The sequence below is a fragment of the Ciconia boyciana genome, chromosome 8 (assembly GCF_034638445.1).
Source record: "Ciconia boyciana chromosome 8, ASM3463844v1, whole genome shotgun sequence".
Taxonomy (NCBI): Eukaryota; Metazoa; Chordata; class Aves; order Ciconiiformes; family Ciconiidae; genus Ciconia; species Ciconia boyciana.
This window is the reverse complement of record NC_132941.1, coordinates 43,219,803-43,238,729: the sequence shown is the minus strand read 5'-3', so window position 1 is coordinate 43,238,729 and position 18,927 is coordinate 43,219,803. Positions and strand designations below refer to the sequence as shown.

Sequence of the window (18,927 nt, the reverse complement as noted above, 5' to 3'; positions counted from 1 at the left end):
GTCTAGCCTCCTCCTCCTACCTGATTCCTTGCCTCTTATTTTGACATGAGACCACTCAAAAGGACTTAAGCTCTTCTCCTTACCAAATCTGGAGATGTCAGCCCATAAAAACGCAAAAGATCCTGTACTTACCTCTGATCACAGTCTGGTGAAGGAAAAATACTCATCAGCTGCTTCTCCCAGGAGCAACGTTCTGTTTTAGATAAAAAAGAAACAAGACTTCAAACAGTGCTTCTCTCTCTCTTCCCTAATGTTAGCCTCCATCAGTGTTCGTAAACATTTACTTAGCAGGAGCACCTTCGCTCTCCAGAACCAAGGTAATGATTACATTACACTAACCATGGCATGAGGACAGAACAAGGCCATGACAACAGCCTTGTTGGCACTGACTAGACGATGATGTAGGGTTGCACTGCAGCAGGCTCAATTGTGCAAGAGTGAGAAAGAGTGGGGTGAGATGAGAAATGACAAGTGCAGTGGAAAAAAACCCCCAACCAACAAACCAGGAACCTGGATTTAGAGGTAAACCACAAAGAAAAAAGAAAGTTCACAGAACAAGCAAATGCGGTATGAGCTGAGAGAACTGGACAGCCAGCATAGTCCTAATGGGATTTCTCACACCTGTTCATTAATATGGTTGCCTTTGAAACAGCCAGCAAAGCAAACTGTAAGATGCTACCTTCTTTAGTCTTGGCCACAGCTAAATCAGTTCAGTAAAACTTCAGTGGTGTGACGAAGTCTGTGTAGTCTAATGCCAAAGCCTTTAAAAGAGTGAGGACCATCAGGTATACTGTGAAACAAAAACAAACCACCAAAGGACGGAGTTACACCCTTCCTCCACCCCTCTACCTGGCTTGTGATCACACAGATGAAAGTACTTTGTGAAGCCAACTAGAGCTCAGGAAACTTTGGTGTGTGTACACACACTGAGAGCAGCTTGCCAGTGAGAGTGTCTCAGTGGAGTCACCGAAATCCCGAAGGAGGGCACGGATTACAACAGGGTTGGGGGCTAAAAGACTAATTTTACTATACCTGTCAGACACCCTCTAAAACCTGCTCTTCCACATCAGCTGTGTCTCAGATACACAAGTACTCTCCTGAAGGTTTCCAGCTTATGCAGACCTTGATTCAGCAAAAACTCTGACCTTTGAGTTTCCAATAATCTTTAATAATTCTACATCCAATTAGTAAACAAGCAAGAACTACACTTGGGCTGCCTGTAAATATAACCAAGTGAGCCCAGCTCCCTGCCTTCCTCGCAAATTTACAAGAGCAAAATTTTCTCTTTTCCTTTTTCCTAGTTAGATAAAGATTAGTTTAGGAAAAAAGCACCTACCCTTCTCCTCAGCCTTCCTCAGTACACAACTTTCCTTTTTTATTTTGATTCATAATTCCTATGTTTCTTCACTAAACAGTTTGAGAAGGCAGTATGAGAAGCCCTGCATGCCTGTCCTCCACAGATCCCAACACACCAGGGTAAATGTCAAAACAGCCAGATGCAACAGCAAAACAACTAAACTACAAAAGGGGTGAATATTTGATGTCACTGTAAAAGGAACAGACAACTAAAGAAATGTTTTTCACAGAACTGTGACACTCCAGTGAAACTCACTGAGAAAACCAATCAAATTAGCAAGTTAATTATTAGCAGAATTTATAAGATGGCAGTGGATAAGACTCTCACGTGTCCACTACCCCCATGGTAGTCGTTAAGATCCACACAAGCAGATACACCAACATCCAACTAATGGCATTTAATATAAGTTTCCCATAGGGGTTGTCTGTCCCCTGATGTTTAACTGCAAAATTTCTTGCACTTTCTGATGCAAACTGTTACCAAAGTGGCGACTTGGACCAAGATGGAGTATCGCTCTGGTCTAGTTGGTTTAACTTTCCAGAATACAGCAGATGTGAAAAAAACCCCAAAAGGATCAACAGATCACAAATGCAGGGGAGACACTCAAAGGGGAACATGAGTTACAAATAATTTTCAGCTTTTAAAAATGCAACTTGCTCACACTTACAGAAGCTCAGAAACAGTTGTATCAATGAAGTAATGAGACCCCTGCTCTTTGCAGTCCCACAGTTTTCCACTAAGGCATGTCACAACCAATAGAAGTAGAAACACAACAGGGCAGGGTAAGAGGGGAGGCAGAATTTAACACCAGTTGAATGGGGTAACAAGGAATTTAAACTGAACACAACAATTGGTAAGTAGCCAGTGATGAAACACAAAGAACACAGTGATATTATCAAGCAGACAGATTTTTCCATCAGTAGAATGCGACTGGAATCAGCCAAATCTGCTTTCACTGCAAGATTTATTTTAAAGAACCTTAAACTATAGGAGTGGTTTAAAGCAACAGTGAAGGGATGACACTCCTGTCATTTCCACAGAAAGCAAAGTGAGGTGGCAAAAACCTTGCCTAACAATCTCCCATTTCCCTCCTCCATACATACTCATCTCCTATGTTGTCCTTGAGAAGCAAACAGATTTGTATGTTTGGAAAGCCCTCAGCACAAAGTGCACATTACCACCATTATCAACAGCTGCTAAACACCACCTCCCAAATGCTTAACAGAGAAGGCACCACCACATTTAGTCTCTAGGCATCAAAGCATTTACTAATGGAAACCAACCTCTGCCTAGCGCACAATTAAGCGATTTTGGAAAGTTGTCATTAACTCTAGGAGCATCATATCTTTTCGCATGTTTGTATTTAGTTTCAAATTTACCAGCCATAACAGTAGAGTGGGAAAGCTCAAGAGCTTGTGTTCTGGCCATGCAGGCTCCTGTGGGAGCTCCCGTTACGTGGGGTGTGTGCTGTATGGAGACTCAATAAGCAACGACATTTGTATTCCTGACAGTTTTATTTCTTTAAACACCAGCCACACTGGAAGTTTCACTTTACTTTTTACTCTGGAAAAAAGGCCAAACCTGAGTGCAACAGATGCTGTCTGGAACACCCAGGACACATACGAGAGCATGTGTGTGGTCCCCTTCACTATTATGAGATAGAACAGCTTTCAGGAAAATGAGAAGGGTGCTTAGTTTTTCTAAGCATAAAAACCTTAATATTTACACTAATCAAATACAACAGGGTCCACTTAGTCAGAAGAACAGTATTCACACAGGAGCCCAACCAAGTAGAACTATTTTCCCATGAAGATCTTATCCTCAGTCTGGGCAAACAATTCAAGTCATGCTAGATAGACAACAGTTCTACTCTGTATGTCTCTGTAGTAATTACACCAAAGAAACATGGCAGTCCTTAGCTTAAAAATAATAATTTTAAAAGCCCAAATCAGAAGCACAGTGAAAATATATAATGATAAAGCATACACTGGGAAAACAAAGAAGGTAGCTTGATACGGTCAAAATATGAAAAAATTTACAGAGACATGAACAGAGAGCAGAAAGCCCTGCTTAGTAAATGGTGGAGATTTTTAGTTAATTTCAGTAAAAGAATAAAATAGAGAATAAAAACCACAGGCACCCACGGTTTGCATTTCTTCCTGGATAACAAATAGTTTATAACATCGCTGAAAGAGTTGTGTAACTTTACAGTTCAAAGCTGCACAAAGACAACATAGAGCAAAGACAAGGGTGACTTTTAGTGGGTCTGGGGCGGAAGGATGGATGGACTGCAGCAATCAAACGGGAAAAATGGGGAAAATGTACATAGAGAAGGGTGAGAGAAAAGGCATAGAGCTATATGGGAAAGAGTGAAACCAAGGAACAATTATCAGAAAAAGTCACTGTCAGAAACTGCAAATGCTCAAGGAAGAAGCACCATGGAGAAAACAAATCCCTGTCAGAATCTCCAAGGAAGTGAAAGAAATGGAAACGAGGCAGCAAGGATATACTTGAAATAGTCAATCAAGGACATCTGCCATCAAAACAGATTACCTTAACACATATAGCTCCTTTATGACTCATTCATGTGCATCCAGCAGAACTGGTTTGAGAAGGGAAATGGTTTCTGAGACCCAGTGAAGCTCTTAAGTAAATTCCTATTTCTGATAAGAGAAAGCAGTCTCATTTTCAAAGTTCTAGAAGTGATCTCTTAAATTCCTCCCCTCCCTTTTGTATGATGGATTGCCTTCAACGTAATTCACCAGAGACGCTTTCACAACAGAAGAAAAAGGCAGAGCCACCTGAGGAAGGAGAAGCATCAGTTCGGTAATGTAAAGCAAATGGCTTAGCACAGTTCATCATGCAGCCAATGCCCTACTTCAGATCTTGCATGTCCTTCTGTGGCATCACCTTGTCTGCACTTGCATGTCCTTGCGTGGCATCACCTTGTCTGCACACAACAAAGGAAAAGATTCCTCCCTATAAGCCTATTCATGGCATGGAGGGCATGTGGCCCAGACCCTATCTGCCATCAACATGACTTGGTGCTTGCTTGCAATCATGCTGCTCTGAAATGCCCACGACCCTGACTGCTTCAGCAGCCCAATCTTCAGAAATGCCAATGCAAGCAGTGAAGTGTTAAAATCTCAGTGCTATCTGTCTTTGCCTCTGTCCTTTTCTCTCCTGCTATCAGCTAGCTGTATGTCTCCCAACAAGCAAAAAAAGCAAACCAATTGCAATCAAGGCCAATGGGGAAAAAGATATCAGTAACAACCTTCTTCCCAACGCTGCAGCCTAGCAGCTAAAATCATGCCAACTCTGTGAGAAGAGAAGAAATTTGTATAAAAAGGGGGAATGACTACAACTAAAATATTAGGAAAAGATCTCTCCTTGTTCTCTTTTGCTTTCTGCTCTCATCACTCGGGTAGGAAGGAAACAGCTTTCTCAGCTGATGAACTTCCATTGCTACAATTCTCTCTTTTTTCCCCCCTTTGTTTCTGACTGTTCCTCAATGAGCAAAGAATGGTCTTGAATAAGGAAAAGTTATGATTTATGTATTAGACAGATATATCTTAAAAGACTGTCAGTTTCCATCCTGCCACAGAGCCACCGCCTTCTGACAGCAATGCTGTAATTAAGTTGATAGCATTGAGCATTCTCTGAATTACTGGGTTAAAGTAGCAGAGCACAGTATTTAAACCCTTCACCCCACTCAGATCTTTAAACAATTCTGCTCATGGCTTGTTTAGGCTACTCCTCCCTAAAGCATTCAAAATTAAGAACACCCAAAAGAACTAAAGACACCTAGTTTGGTACTACTCTCCCTGGTCCTAATAAACCATGGCTCACACAGACAATGCAATACGTTATCTTCCCGATACCAGTCATAAAGCCATCATTATCTTAAGAAAAATAGCATTAAAAAAAAAAAGCAAACAAATAACCAGATTAATGAAAGGCAATCACGTGTTAGGTTTCCAGACAGACAGCCTGAAAACATCTAGGAGCCCAAATCCCACAGGAATGAACGTAATGTCAACAGAAAGCTATGTAAAGGCTTTGTGCCTAAATGGTGACCCCCAATTTACAGTGAAGTTGACAGCTACCATGGAGAATTTCAAGAGGAAGAGGGTCATTTATTTCTCTCATTTTATTCCTCCGTTAACTAAAGCAAATTAAGTCAGAAGCCTGCTGACTTTAAGTCCATGTAATTCCTTCTCTACATTTTTCATTTATCATTGTCAATATTTGATCTGGACACTGTTGCCTCTTCAGGCTCCTCATACTTACTTTTATCTCTGTCTTTTATCATAAAGCAAATTGCACCCTACATTGCAGAGGAGATTCCTCCAATATCTAAGATGATGTGGGGGAAAAACAAAGTATAAACAGCTCCTCAGTTAACCTCACAAATGTGCTTACAATGTTATGAATCGGCAATTCCAAGTTATGATTCACCCCCACCAAGGAACTAATTAAAACTAGAATTAACATTATTCATTTTTTATAAAGGGGAAAACCAATAAAGCCAATAATCTATACCCAAATAAAAAGTATAAAACAAATTTGATATGACTGTAAAGACACAGTGCAATAAAGAAAATGGAGTTTTGCCCATAATTCAGTTCTAATGTGCTGTTTAAACAGCTTTACTTGTACGCACTTTGAGGTTCATAGTAGTAACTTACAAGATACCCAATAAGTGGCCATAGAACAGCTAGCTGTACAGAGAAGATACATAATGAGAAAAGATACTCCATCCAATAAACCAAATAAAAATTACAGATACAGGGCTTCTTTCTGGATGCAAATGCACAAAGCTAAATGAAATCCAAATCTGGAAGAATAAATATGATATCTTGAAGCCAAATTGTGAAAGGATAAGACTTGTTAGCAGATTGGCTGTATCTGCACCTATTTAACGAGGTGCATTTTGACTTTTTCAGTAGGTGAGAGGAAGGAAATTTGCATACACGGAAACAGAGAAAACAGGTAAAAATAATTCATGCGTTCAGGGGGCTGAGGGGAAAGAAGAAATCAAAACTTCTTACTCAATTACCTTTTACATGCTTAGCCAATGTCCAGCCCCAAATTCAGCTTAGCCAATGCTCAGAAACAGACACGTATCTTCAGGATCTTTCCCACACTTTGAGGTATGATAGCTTGCTTTCTCTTTCCACACAGTTTTCTCAAGCTCTGCCCTCTCTGCTGCTGCTTTCCAAAATGCCTCTATACCCAGCCGCTGATGGCAAAGGCTGCAGGTGCAGTCAGCTGGTGAGGAATGCACAAATGTTGAACAGACTGTTCCCTCCTCCCTGGGGGCTCCCAATTGCCACCGAGGTTGGCTATATAAATGCTCAAATCGTCACGAAATCTTCCCACAAATGGAAATAGATACCTGATCCATCCACAGAAGTCTCCACTACCATATGAGCTTGTTTGGAATAATATTTAAATACACTATTTTAACTCTGCCTACCATCCCTCTTCCTTTGTATTTTATGGGATGCAGAGGTAAAACAACCTAGTACACAAATCCATTTTAAAAGAATATAAATGATGCAGCTGCTTGATCCTATTGTTCATTATGCCTGGAAAAAATCTTTGCATGAACCAGTAATTCTCTTTCTCCTTATTTTCCATGAGACAATGCTACAGATTGTGGCTACTGAGAGAGTAGGGCCAGAACAATGTGAGGAGAGGAGTATCAATTCTTTCAATGCTACAGGTGCAAAGACTTGGCCACATCCTTTCACTTGGTCTTCTGAAGTCAACAATCTGACTGTGGTTGAATTGTCAGGAAGAATGGCATCTGAAAAAAAGGTACACATGATCAACCAACCTGAGTTCAAGGAACACCATAAATGCTTTGAGATTAGTAGTCAAAAAAGCCTGCGGATTCTTTAGGACACTGGGTTACGATCAGGGAGAAGCGTCAGTACTTACAGATTGACTCACGGAAGCGCAACTAAAGCAGTTCTGTGCAGCATTGTTTGAGAGTCGTTGACCCAGAAAGGCACTAAAGCAAAGCTGTACGTAACACTCCCAATGCAGGCACTCAGCTCTGTGCTCTGCTGCTGGAAGGAAAACACTGCACGGAGCTCCATAATTTCATAGTTCGCATAAACAGCTAAGAGAGCTTTTGTGCTTGCAATAAAATGAATGTTTCTACTTCCCTTCTTAATTTCTTTTCATACCTCAAGTTAAAAGCTCTCTGCTGCCTTCCTTCTTTCTCTTCCCCTGTCTTATTCTACCCTTTCACAGTGATTCTGAGTCAATCAGTGATTAAGTTCCCTGTGTTTTCATACAAACATCTGACTTTCCTGGCTTCACTGGAACATCAGTGAAGGCCCCCCTCCCACTCCTCTCTCATCCCAACAGATTGAAGCATACACAACTTTGCTTGAGCATCATTTCGGAATAAGGCCACACTTGTGTTTTTAAGAGAGGCATCCAGCCAGCTGGAGGTTTCTTTATGGCTTCACTAAGTGCAAAGCCTTTCAGACTTGAGCCAAAACCCTGACCTACCATGCCCTTGCGGGACCAACAGTATTCTTCCACTACTTGAGAGAGAAAATACATGAACTGTCAGTTTAAAAAGCATGCAACATGGCAATTGAATATTATCACTGTAGGATACTACCAAACAGTGTTTCAGTAGATGAAACACAGCAGGGTCTGATGTGCAGGACAAATTTTTTTTTAACACTTTCAATCAACTCTGCTCCATTTTAAGGCAGGTAGAAAAAAATTATGCAAAAGTGGAAGCTTCAGTTTGAGTTTTAGACCACGTTTACATGCCAGTGTGAGAATCTGATCTAACGCCTGTCACAACCATCAGAAGTATTTCCACTGAATTCAACAAGCACAAGGTCAGGATTTAAATTTATGTTGTGCCAGTATTTGTACATACATTTACGTATATAAACACCATGCTGTACAGTATTATAATTATTTTTTTGGCATGGAACTGACTAAGCATTACACATGAATCACAGCAAAGGGTTGGGTTTTTTAATAATACTAAAAAACTTCTTTATCCTTTGGGACCCAACCATAACCCATTCTTATCTCTGTAATAACACAGATTTTCATCTGACTGATCTTGCCCCATCCTCAATACAAAAAGACAATTTGCAAAGAGGATGACTAACCAAACCCCTTTCAGTTAAGGCTCACTCTGCTTAGGTGTTTTGATACTCCTAAGCTGTATTTTTCTACTCATTTTTTGAAAATGCATGTTCCTTTTGTTTCAACAGATTTACAATAGACAAAGTCAGAGACAATGCCCCATCTGAGTTACCTCATAAATCAGCAAAAACGTCAGGGGAAACTGACTTTTTTTATCCTCGCAGTGCAAACAGAAATTGCCCTTGTCCAGCCTTATTTACTAGACCATCTTGCCAGCGAACTGCATAACCCTCACGCTGTGTCCTGAACACATCCACGCTCCTGAGGACCTAGGCAGTTGCAGATTATAGGGCTTTTCACAGGAAATACTTTTTTCTTATTCCTTCCCTTCAGCTTAACTACCAGTCCAACCTGAACAGTATAAAACCAGACAAAAGGGAAATAATTTCCCCAATACCAACACTCACACCACTTGTACTTCTAACCACCATATTCTCCAGGCAAAGGCTCTGCCACCTCAGTCTCACCTAGACTCAAGTCTGACTCAATTGTCAAAACAGAGCTGTTTAAATACAACAGCATTTAAGTCTTGCGTCAACAGAATAATAGCAAAGCTCTCCCTAAGACAGACTAAGTATAATTTTTCTGATTTACAGAACAGAGCACAAGCTCGGACGCTTACCACGTCAGCAGCAGAATCAGGAGTGTGAGGTCGCAGGAACAGAGTTCACACGCTCCTAAACCACTGCCTTTTTGCCTCTGGAGCACTATTTTCTGCCCGCCCAGAGCACTCCCCTGATTTTCTGCCTCACATGGAGCACAGGCCAGACTATGTGCTCTCTGAGGTTGCTGGCATAGCCAGGGCTAGGACTGTGGTGCTCTCAGAGTTGTGTCTTCCAGGTGTTATCCTTTGTCACCACAAATATTAAATATCCAACATTTAATACAGGGCACCTTCAAGTGTTTGCTAAAGGGAAAAGGCAGTCATTTGATGCAAAACCAATTTCCCACTAAAAATCACTGTTCTTTCCTTTTTTCCTAGCACCTTCTTGTCAATTCCAGCTCACCCTCAGTTATATATTTTCCCTACCGAAAGACATCCCACACTACATCACAAAATTAAGGAAAACTTTTTTTCAGCAACAAGACGACTGATACCTTCTTACCAAGCAGAACAAGAATAGTTCTTTTAACAAAATCAGATTTTACAGGTTATCTGAGCCATCTCTTCCCTGTTTCAATGGTGGCTGGATGACAGCTTTCTGTCCCTTTTGCTGCCTTTCTTGTCTATCTCAGCTGGACATAAGCTAATAAGCTTCTCATTAATGAAATGACTATGCCAAGGTACTGGCAGATGGTCCTACGTTCCAAGCACATCTTCCCATTCCCTCCTTCCCAGAAGTCCTAATCTAGACACAGTATAATCGTCACAAAAACATATGCTCCCTGACAGAAAGCTTCCCTTCCATTATCTCTGTACTCTAGGGGATTGCCCCCGAAACCTCAGCGACATGAAGCAACTCCCTTCCTACTCAAGTCTCAGTTTCCTATATGCCTGAAAACACATTCGCCACGTCCTGGCCAAAGTGCCTGTACAAGGCTTAAAATCCATGCTCTCTCTCCATAGTACTGTCCATATCCTAGTCCATTACTAAGCAAAACGTACATAGAGATACATATGAATATTAAAAAAAAAAAAGTAATATATACCTCATATTTCTTATGTGTAATACTTTGCCACTGTTTTATTTACAGGTCCCTGTAACAGTACACGAGCCTTTCTCTTAGATGAAAAACCATATAGTATAACTTATTACGTTGGTTACCAGTAAATCTCTTGTGCAACACTTCCATTTAAATGCTGAGTCAGTCAGTCACTAATTGGGTATCTCATATATCTTAAAATAATCTGTTTGTTTCATCTGCTGGCTCCCTCTCCCACATCAATTTAATCAGATTATTGTGATTGATGAATTCATTAATACAGTCATCGTATCCTGAGAGCACAGCAACTTCTAGAGAGAAAGTTTCAGGAAGGAAGAGCAAGTATCTCCCTTTTGCACACAGATACTTAGGAGCAGAGCAATAAATGAACGCTATCAGTTTCCCAGCTGTGGAAAGGGCTGCACAAAGGTTATTTCTAGACACTTAGGATCACTTTAGCTGGCTTTGCTGGAGTTCCTCAGAGGTGTATGACGGGCACAGACAGGCCACCATAATGTGAAGGGTTGTTTTAGCTCTCCAAATTGACTCTGAACCTTCTGAAAAACCACTTCTTTCCAGAGGAAGAGAAAATTTTATTGTCAGTTCCTCTCTGCATTTAATCCCAACAGTCCTGAACAGCTTTTCCGCACCGCAGATAGGGAAAAACACCAACAGAAAGTAGAAAAGCTTCCCTTTAATCTTTGCCGCTTCCTTTTCAACTTCAAGTTGAAATTCTTCAAAGAAAGACCTTTTCTCATACTGCGTAACACCTTAAATCACTCCTGATTGTCGTAGGGAATAACTTAAGCTTAGTAACTCCAAAACTATCTACCTTACAAAAAGGGAAAGAGTTAAAAAGCACGTTCATTTCTAGACTGAAACAGAAACCAAAAGGTCAAATACAGGCAACAGTGGACGAGAAAAGAGAGTGAGAAATATTATTTAGCCAGCAGTAAAAATAACATAATTATGCTTCTGTAGCTTTTTAAATCCAAAAATAAAGAAGCCAAAGCACTTTGATAGTGCACCTTCCCAATCCTCCCAAACAATAAAGGAAAGGAAAACAGAACGAACTTGGCACTTACCGGGAAAAACAGTAACTACAGAAAAGCATGCAACAGCACTGCCCAAGTACCCAGGAGCTGTGACAGCCTGAGGAGGATGATATAAATGACTTCCACCTGTGCTTACTAGTTGGCTGAAACTGTATTCACAAGTGAGACAACTCTGCCTTGAGCTGTAACTTTATATCTTTCTGAAAACATCATAAACCAGATGAAAAACATATTACTTAAAAATATGGTAAGACACCAAATTCCTACGGAGAAAACCTAGTCTCTACCTTTTGCTATCTGCCAAAGCAACATTCAAGATGACACTGAGCATTTGAGGATCAAAAAGGCTCTTGATGAGCATCTGTCAAGTGGAGAATTTGGATGAGGATTACTTTGGGAGGATGGCCAGCCTGGTAAAAGTGGCAAGCAAACAGGAAAGGCTACTACTTGGAGCAACGCACAATAGGCTTTCAGGAACTGAACACACCATACGTAGTTAAAGCAATTTATTACAGTTCTGTGGCTTCGCACATTTGCAAATGCATTTCCCCCTTTTTAGTCTTGGAGTGATGTGCTTATTCATGCGAACTAAAAGGAAATATGTAAACAGTTTTGAAAATACAAGAAGAAAGTGTGAGAGTGGAACATTTGATATGGCATTATCTTGCAAATGCCTCCAGATTCCTCTCTGGTCACTGTGTGGGCAGCACATTCCCAGGACAGAGCGGGGTGGGCGGGAGAAGGGGGACTGTAAAGCTATTCATGAACAGCATTTTGTCTTTTCCTGCTGAGGTTCATTAGTGACCTACTGGAGCACTCGGGAGGAGGGAGGGCTCGCTCTGGCAGGAAACGCAGGCACAAGGAGCCTCCGACGCCCAACGCGCTGGAGGAGGCCATGCCAAGGGAGCGCGGCCCTCTTGCCGACTCCCTGCCCACACAGGGCCTTTTAATTGCTCTGCTCGGGCTGCTGGCCCGCTTTGCAATCTCTCATTTGGATGTACCATATGCAATTATTCAAGAGGAAAGTTAATCCATCACAATGAAGTTCTTACAAACTGGGCAGCCCTTTCCCCAGCCCCCACATAAATAAAAATACAAGTTACATCGTCTTGATCGCCTAGACTTTCCCTGACCCCACTGAGGTCCAGAGATGTAGGCAACAGCTCCCTGAGACAGATAAACCAAAGGGGACAGCGGAGAACCCGTGCTCACAGCTATGCTGACAAGCAAGGCCTAGGAGCACCCAGTGATGGCAAAATAGTCTCCACATATTGCATCGTACACCTAGCTGCTGTAAACACAGGAACCATCCTACATCTCCTTGCTACGGAAATTCCCCACGATGCAGCACGTTATTTTTGACAACTGAAGACACTGGCAGAAGTGGAAATGCAGTTTACTAGGAAAGGACTCTGCCCAGGATTTTTCTCTTGACCATCCTCTGCCAGCAGATCCTCCTCTCCCCCATTCACGAGTACCCTTTGCAGCACGGGGCAGCTCTATAACCTAGGCAATGTGAGAAAGCAAGGCCTGCTTGGAGCTCTGAAGACAGGGATAGATTTTGAAGCCGTGGTATGGAAATAACGTGCAATTGCTGACAAGTGGATGATAAGTCCCAAGTACATAACTGGTGTGGGCTGGGTATGGACAGAACAGCACTGAATAGTGCCCACAAGGTAGAGCGTAAAGGAAAAGGGTGGGGGGGAACACAGATGGAGAAGCTGGATAACTGGTTTATCTGCGCAGCCCATCGTTACTCCAGGTATCCCTCACAGCAGAGGGATGTGGAAATGACAGCACTGTGATATAGCCTGGCCCCTTCAAAATGTTCTCCCTGTGAGAGGCATCGAGATGCATTCATACAGAGCAGCCAGTAAAAGCGAGTGTTTGGAGTCTTCTGAGTTCAGGGTTAATTTCTGTTCCATTTTTAGACTGGTAACATCTGGGGCTCGAGAGAGGGATGTAGGATGAAGAACAGTATAAAAGAGAGAAAAAATTACTCTGCTGTGTAAGAAGAGAATGACATAACAAGCAAAACTGAAATGCAGTAGAATGACAGAAGTCACTAGGCTGTGATCTCAGTGGGCTGTAAACCAGAGTACATCACATTAATGAGGTAGGAAAAGATTTGTCATATGCAGAGAATTACATAGAGTCTAATAAAAACATTCTCTATTAAGAGAAAAATGTAATCCAATTCATATGGAAACAACTTTCATATTATACAAATCATCGTACAAAATGCAGAACACAAACTCAGGAAAAATGGCACGTAACACTGACGTAAAGCAAGCTGCCAACAAAATCTGATAAAATCATAACACTGGCAAACAGCAAATGTATCTATTTGAACTAATCAAACGTAAGAATAGGAAAAGATTTTAAAGATTTGAAGTAGCAAACGCTGTACTCTAAAGAAGTAGAAATGGTGGCGCAGTGAGTTTTTGATTAATAAACCTGACTTCTGTAGCTTGCAAATGAGTTGAAATGAAGGATTTGGTTTTTGTGCTGCATTCAGGGCGCATCCAAAACAGCTGGCACCTGATCTGTCATGAGGACTCTATGCGCTTCGGCAATACAAACAAATTGTAATCCAAACAATAATTTCATACATATGTATTCCCCTCAGAAGAATCAAATAAAGAAGAAGAAACATGAGGATACATTATATTTAAGGTTAATAAAAGCAAAGTACTAAACAGTGAAAATTATAACCATACTTCTTTTTAAGCAGGGTCATAAATAAATTACTAACTCAAAAAAAAAGGCAAAAAAAGGCAACACCTTCATGAAGGCACACTGTGTGCTCAGTAAGTAGTGACAGTAAAAAAAAATGCAGTAAAAATGCAAATTAAATTATATTAAGATTAAGGAATTAAAAGGTGAGCAGTACAAGAACTAACGTGCCTTCCACTGTGAAACACTGTTCAGTTCTCACCACTTTATCCTAAAACAACAGAAAAACATTGGAGTAATGGATTGAAATTGCTAATTGTAAAAAATAACATAAAGAAAAACATCTGAAGTCTGTTGGTTTTCTTTTTCTTCCTGTTTTTTGTTTTTTGTTTTTTTTTTAAATCCAACAGGAGGTTTAAGAGGCACATGAAAAAATCCAAAACAGTCAAAAGGAGAGACTGGACAGATTACGATCTATTAATTCGGTTTCCTAACAAAAGAACAAGGGAATACACAGTGAAACTCAGGGGCAAAAATTTGGATAATTTTAGATTATATAGTTTCACATCATACACAGTTATCCGGTAGTGCTTACTACGGCATTAACATTGACGGTAAGAAAATTATGAAACATTAATATTTATAGTAAGCATATTTGAATTAATAACAATAAACATCAATCACAAAGCACAGAAAACACTCCTGTTTCAAGGCACAACATAATAAGCATCTAGGAAAAGTGTAATATAATAATGTTCTACAGAAATTTTTCTGAAGCAATGAGAGCTACTGTTGATAAGGGAAGGACTTTGAATCTTGATGGCAGATGTTCTGATCCACTACGGGCAATGGGGATGACATAGCAATAGCAGTTTCTTCTGCAGGAAAAACATGCTGTAAATTATATCACTGTAGCTGCAGTGATAAAAAGTCTTATGAAGTGTGCCACACAAACACAGAATAAAGAGGAGCTTATAGCTTAAACTTAAGAAAAGAGACAACAGGAAGATGTATAGGCAAAGCTGCAACAGAAGGTAAGACAAAAGTAATCAACAATACTCGCCTCACTGTTTTAAAATCAAGGATTTTTGTAGGTATTTTGAACATTTCTATTGACCTTCCTAAATATGAGAGGCAGAATGGGAGCATGATACTTTGACAATTTATGAAGTACAAGATAGAAGCTGTTATCATTGACCTGAGATAAAAGAAGCTATATACTGCCACAAAAAGGAAGACATATTACTTAATTTTTTGACAAGATCTTACGCTTGCTACTATATAAGCAGATCCCTTCACTTTAGGATCCCTTTCATTCCAAGAACCCGTATCAGCAACAGAGATCGTGACCACCACCAATGGTGGCACCGCCACCTCCCATTGTTGGTCCTGTGGCAAGTAGGGGGAGACAGGAAAGAGAATTTTTGCTATGTGCCACGTATTGTTTACCAGCACTGTGGGTGGCCAGGATCAGGCAGCAACAGCTTATAATCAAACCAACCAACCAACCAACCAACCAAAAAAACCCCTAAAATACCACCAGCAAGAAAAGAAACACTCTAACCCTGTGCTCTCATGTTTTCACCTTTACAACTGTTTCAGCTTCAGAAGGACACAGTGATCTTGCAGGTAGTTTGCTCCACCTCTTCTGGCTACTTTTTCACCAGAAACAACTCAGTTGGTACAATGTCTTCTGGTCTCAGGGTGCATCAAGGGCTGGCTGCTCCAAGAAAGGAAGAGCGGGAGACCCCAGGACACTTATGGGGTGCAGTCCTACCGTATCTGAACATGGCAGGCAGAGCTGTGTGCTGGTGACAAGGTCCATTGACAGTCCCAAGCAAGGAGAGTGATGAAACAAGGCCAAGGGCCACCTGGGGGTCCCGTTAGGACCAAAAGGAGATGGAGCCAGGGACAGGGAAAACCAGAAGACATACTATCTACAACATAGGTGCATGGTCCAGCCAGGAAACAAGGCTGGAGGCAGGGACACCTACCATGCATGCCACTCAGGCCAGGACTGAAGGCCCAAGCCTGAGCTTGAGGGCAGTCCCTGGACCGCTGGGGAAACAGTGCACAGGTGGGGGTCCCAAATGAAGCTTCTCAGGGCACTGGTGCCCCCAGGACTGATGCTTAGCTGGTTTCTGCAACCTCTGAGCGCAAGGAAGGCCTGTGCCCATCTGAAGGAACAGACAGATGATGTGCCAAAGATGTGGTATCAAAGGTGGTTTATATTCACACATTCTACTGTCCCCATGGGAATACACAAAAATTACAGATCTCTGAAAGTGTTTTTCCCCATGGGAATATACACAAAATTATAGATACTTGAGAGCAGTTTTCCTACTAATTATGTAAACATATTCCTGTCAAACAGTGTGTGTGTGTGGAAATACGTTTTTCCCACTTCAGCTGCACTGGAGTGCTCTCTTGTAATTGTTCTTTCAACCCATACTGGCCTCTTTAATACCAGTGCAATCTCCACTCAACTATATCTTAAAAGGTCTGAAGCAGCATTGTGCCTCCAGCAATCACCATCCCAAGTGTTCTAAAATGCTCTTGACAATACAGGCAATACAACTGCAAGCCCTTCTTCAACACTCTGCCATTGTCTCTCACACCTTCTTCAAACAAAGATCAAGCAAAGGGAGCCTCACCTTCACGAGAAGGCAGTCCTGGAAGTTAGAAGGAAGGGGAATAGTGAGGAGGTGTGACATGAGCAGGGAACAGCAAACCTAAACAGAAGATAAAATCTTCTGGACCAATTCCTTCCACATAAGCATTGCTGGGCTTGTCTACACTGATACTCTTTAAAATTTCCTCAGTTTCACTGCTGCCAGTGCCCGCAGGGGTTGCAGCGTGAAGTGCTGCTCTGTACCAGTTTCCCAGGCACAGCCATTATGCCTGTATGCCGATTCAAATGGGAGATACCTATTTCCCTCTTGCCTGGGATTTCCTTGCTTTAAAACACTTGACAAGCATGGTTCAAAATTTAAAACCATAAATACACGCTTCTCTGCATGTTGGAGGAAAAATCTAGGCCCAAGAGTTTCATTTCACACGTTCAATTAGGCCATGAAGAAAAGTACTACGGATGCAGAAAAATAACAGCATTCTGCAATTTGTTGGGTTTTGCCACATAAAACTGCCGTAATTCTTAAATTTTTGATTAAAAATCATAAATTTTCCTTTTTTTTGTCAAATAGCTTAAAAATGTATAAGTACACAAAGTTATTATCAATGTTCGGCCAACAGTTACAACACACCGAACTCTACCTTAACTCAACATGGCTGTAACTTCAAAGCCTGCTTAAAACTATTTAAATACCAACATTATTAAGCATAGCAGGCATGCTGAATACTCAAATGGAGCCAGTATGCTTTATGCAAAACCCAGTCTCTGCATTTCCTCCCCCTTATTTCCCAGGCTGAGCTTACCTGGCCTCCAGAGCAGGACTTTCCTGTCGCGCTTCTTCTGACAGAGAGGAGTGGCGATTCCCTGCTCTCTCATCCTTAGACTACTGCTTTTTCTTTCTCAATCTCTTCCCCTTTTTACTAACAGCAATAGAGGCTAAGCACATAGCTTCTTTGTTTGAAGTCACAGGCTTGCACCCTTACCCCAGTGGCTCCGCAGGCACCTTCATGATTGCTGATGGGGGGAACTGAAGGCTGGACTGAAATCCAAGCACGGCTCTCCTGCTGTACACCCAGCGGAGCTGAACGGAGAACCCCGCTACCACTGACTGAGCTGGGGGGCTCTGGGGGTTCATGCCTGACTGCACCTGCTCGTGCCAATTTAGAGGCTGTAACACGACAGAGATTTCTTTAAATAAGCAGCATATAAGGAATCTGCAAGTATTACCTACAGAAGGACAAAACAATAGAGGAATTTTTGCAATTGTTCACAGAATTAACAAAGAACAGAGCTATCGTAAAAGGCTCTGTCTCACAAGATGTCAGGCAAGTGGTGGAACAGCCTGGACTGCTAAAGCCCTTCAACAGAGACTTTCTGGAACGTCCAGCATCTTTTCACTGCATTTGTTACTGACGATACATCTTGATTGACACTGAAGGAAAAACACCACATCAAGAAAATTATCTCCCATCAGCAATGGTTACAAAGAAATGCTGTAGTTGAACCAATGTCAAAAAGAGTTTAACTGCTTAACTATCAAATGCTTAGCATACTTTAAAAGTAAGGCAAAACTTTCAACACAGTTTCTCAATCATCACTCAAAGGCTGCCATCAGTAACATTTGGATCTCAAGAGCATTCAGTAGTATGTACTGCTGATATCTGCCAGCAAAAAAAATGTTTAGTAGTCTGGAAAATGTCCAAGGGGTAAAATTGCAACAACTCACTTAAGATGCAGCTATGAGGCTGCACAATCAAGAGGGCAATCCCAGAGGAATAATCTTCACAAGAATGATTATTTTTTTTTAACTATTCTCCTTTCTGTCTCTTAAGGGTCCTGGGTGCAGTTATGATACCCAGACTAGTACTAATCACTGTGTTTTATGTATCATTGTCCTCCTGGTCCTTATTGCTGTGGCCCAAACACTTTTAGTCTCTCCTGAAAAGCAGAGCATGGAGAGATACACTGTTCACTCAGACCCTTTATTCCAGACTGCTGGACTCCAAGGCACAGTCTTTTAATCAAATTATTCTTAAGGCTTATGTCAAGTGGCAAATGCATCAAATTCTTGGCTCCAACAAAAACAAAACAACTCCCTTCAACTTTGAAGACATATACTTTCCAGGGTAAAATTTTCAGAATAGTCTTCTACCTAAAAGCCATAGACCTTGCACTTCTAAAGAATCATTTGCTTTTAAAAATATTAACCCTTGAACATGATTTTCTGTAAGTGGGAAAGAAAAATAAGGAATCCGGATATAAAGAGTCTGTGAGCACATGAGGAAATCTGTGTTTTGTGCTCACAAGTTAACCAGTACTTGGCAAAGGTATTGCATTTTTCCACCACGAGTTCTATTCCCTGCCTCCAAAGT

The 18,927-nt window shown here is 41.3% G+C and overlaps 1 protein-coding gene across 8 annotated transcripts in view; it reads right to left on the bottom strand.

Moving 5' to 3' along the window:
• The window catches only part of NDST2 (N-deacetylase and N-sulfotransferase 2), a 149,373-nt gene that overhangs the window by 56,786 nt on the left and 73,660 nt on the right, over positions 1 to 18,927 (bottom strand). For 7 of the 8 annotated variants that reach the window (XM_072869347.1, XM_072869346.1, XM_072869348.1 and 4 more), the window contains one exon: positions 133 to 193. The exons of the other annotated variant lie outside the window; for it this stretch is intronic. The gene's annotated coding sequence lies outside the window, so the exon portion shown is untranslated. The remainder of the gene's footprint in view (positions 1 to 132; positions 194 to 18,927) is intronic. 8 annotated transcript variants of the gene reach the window in all.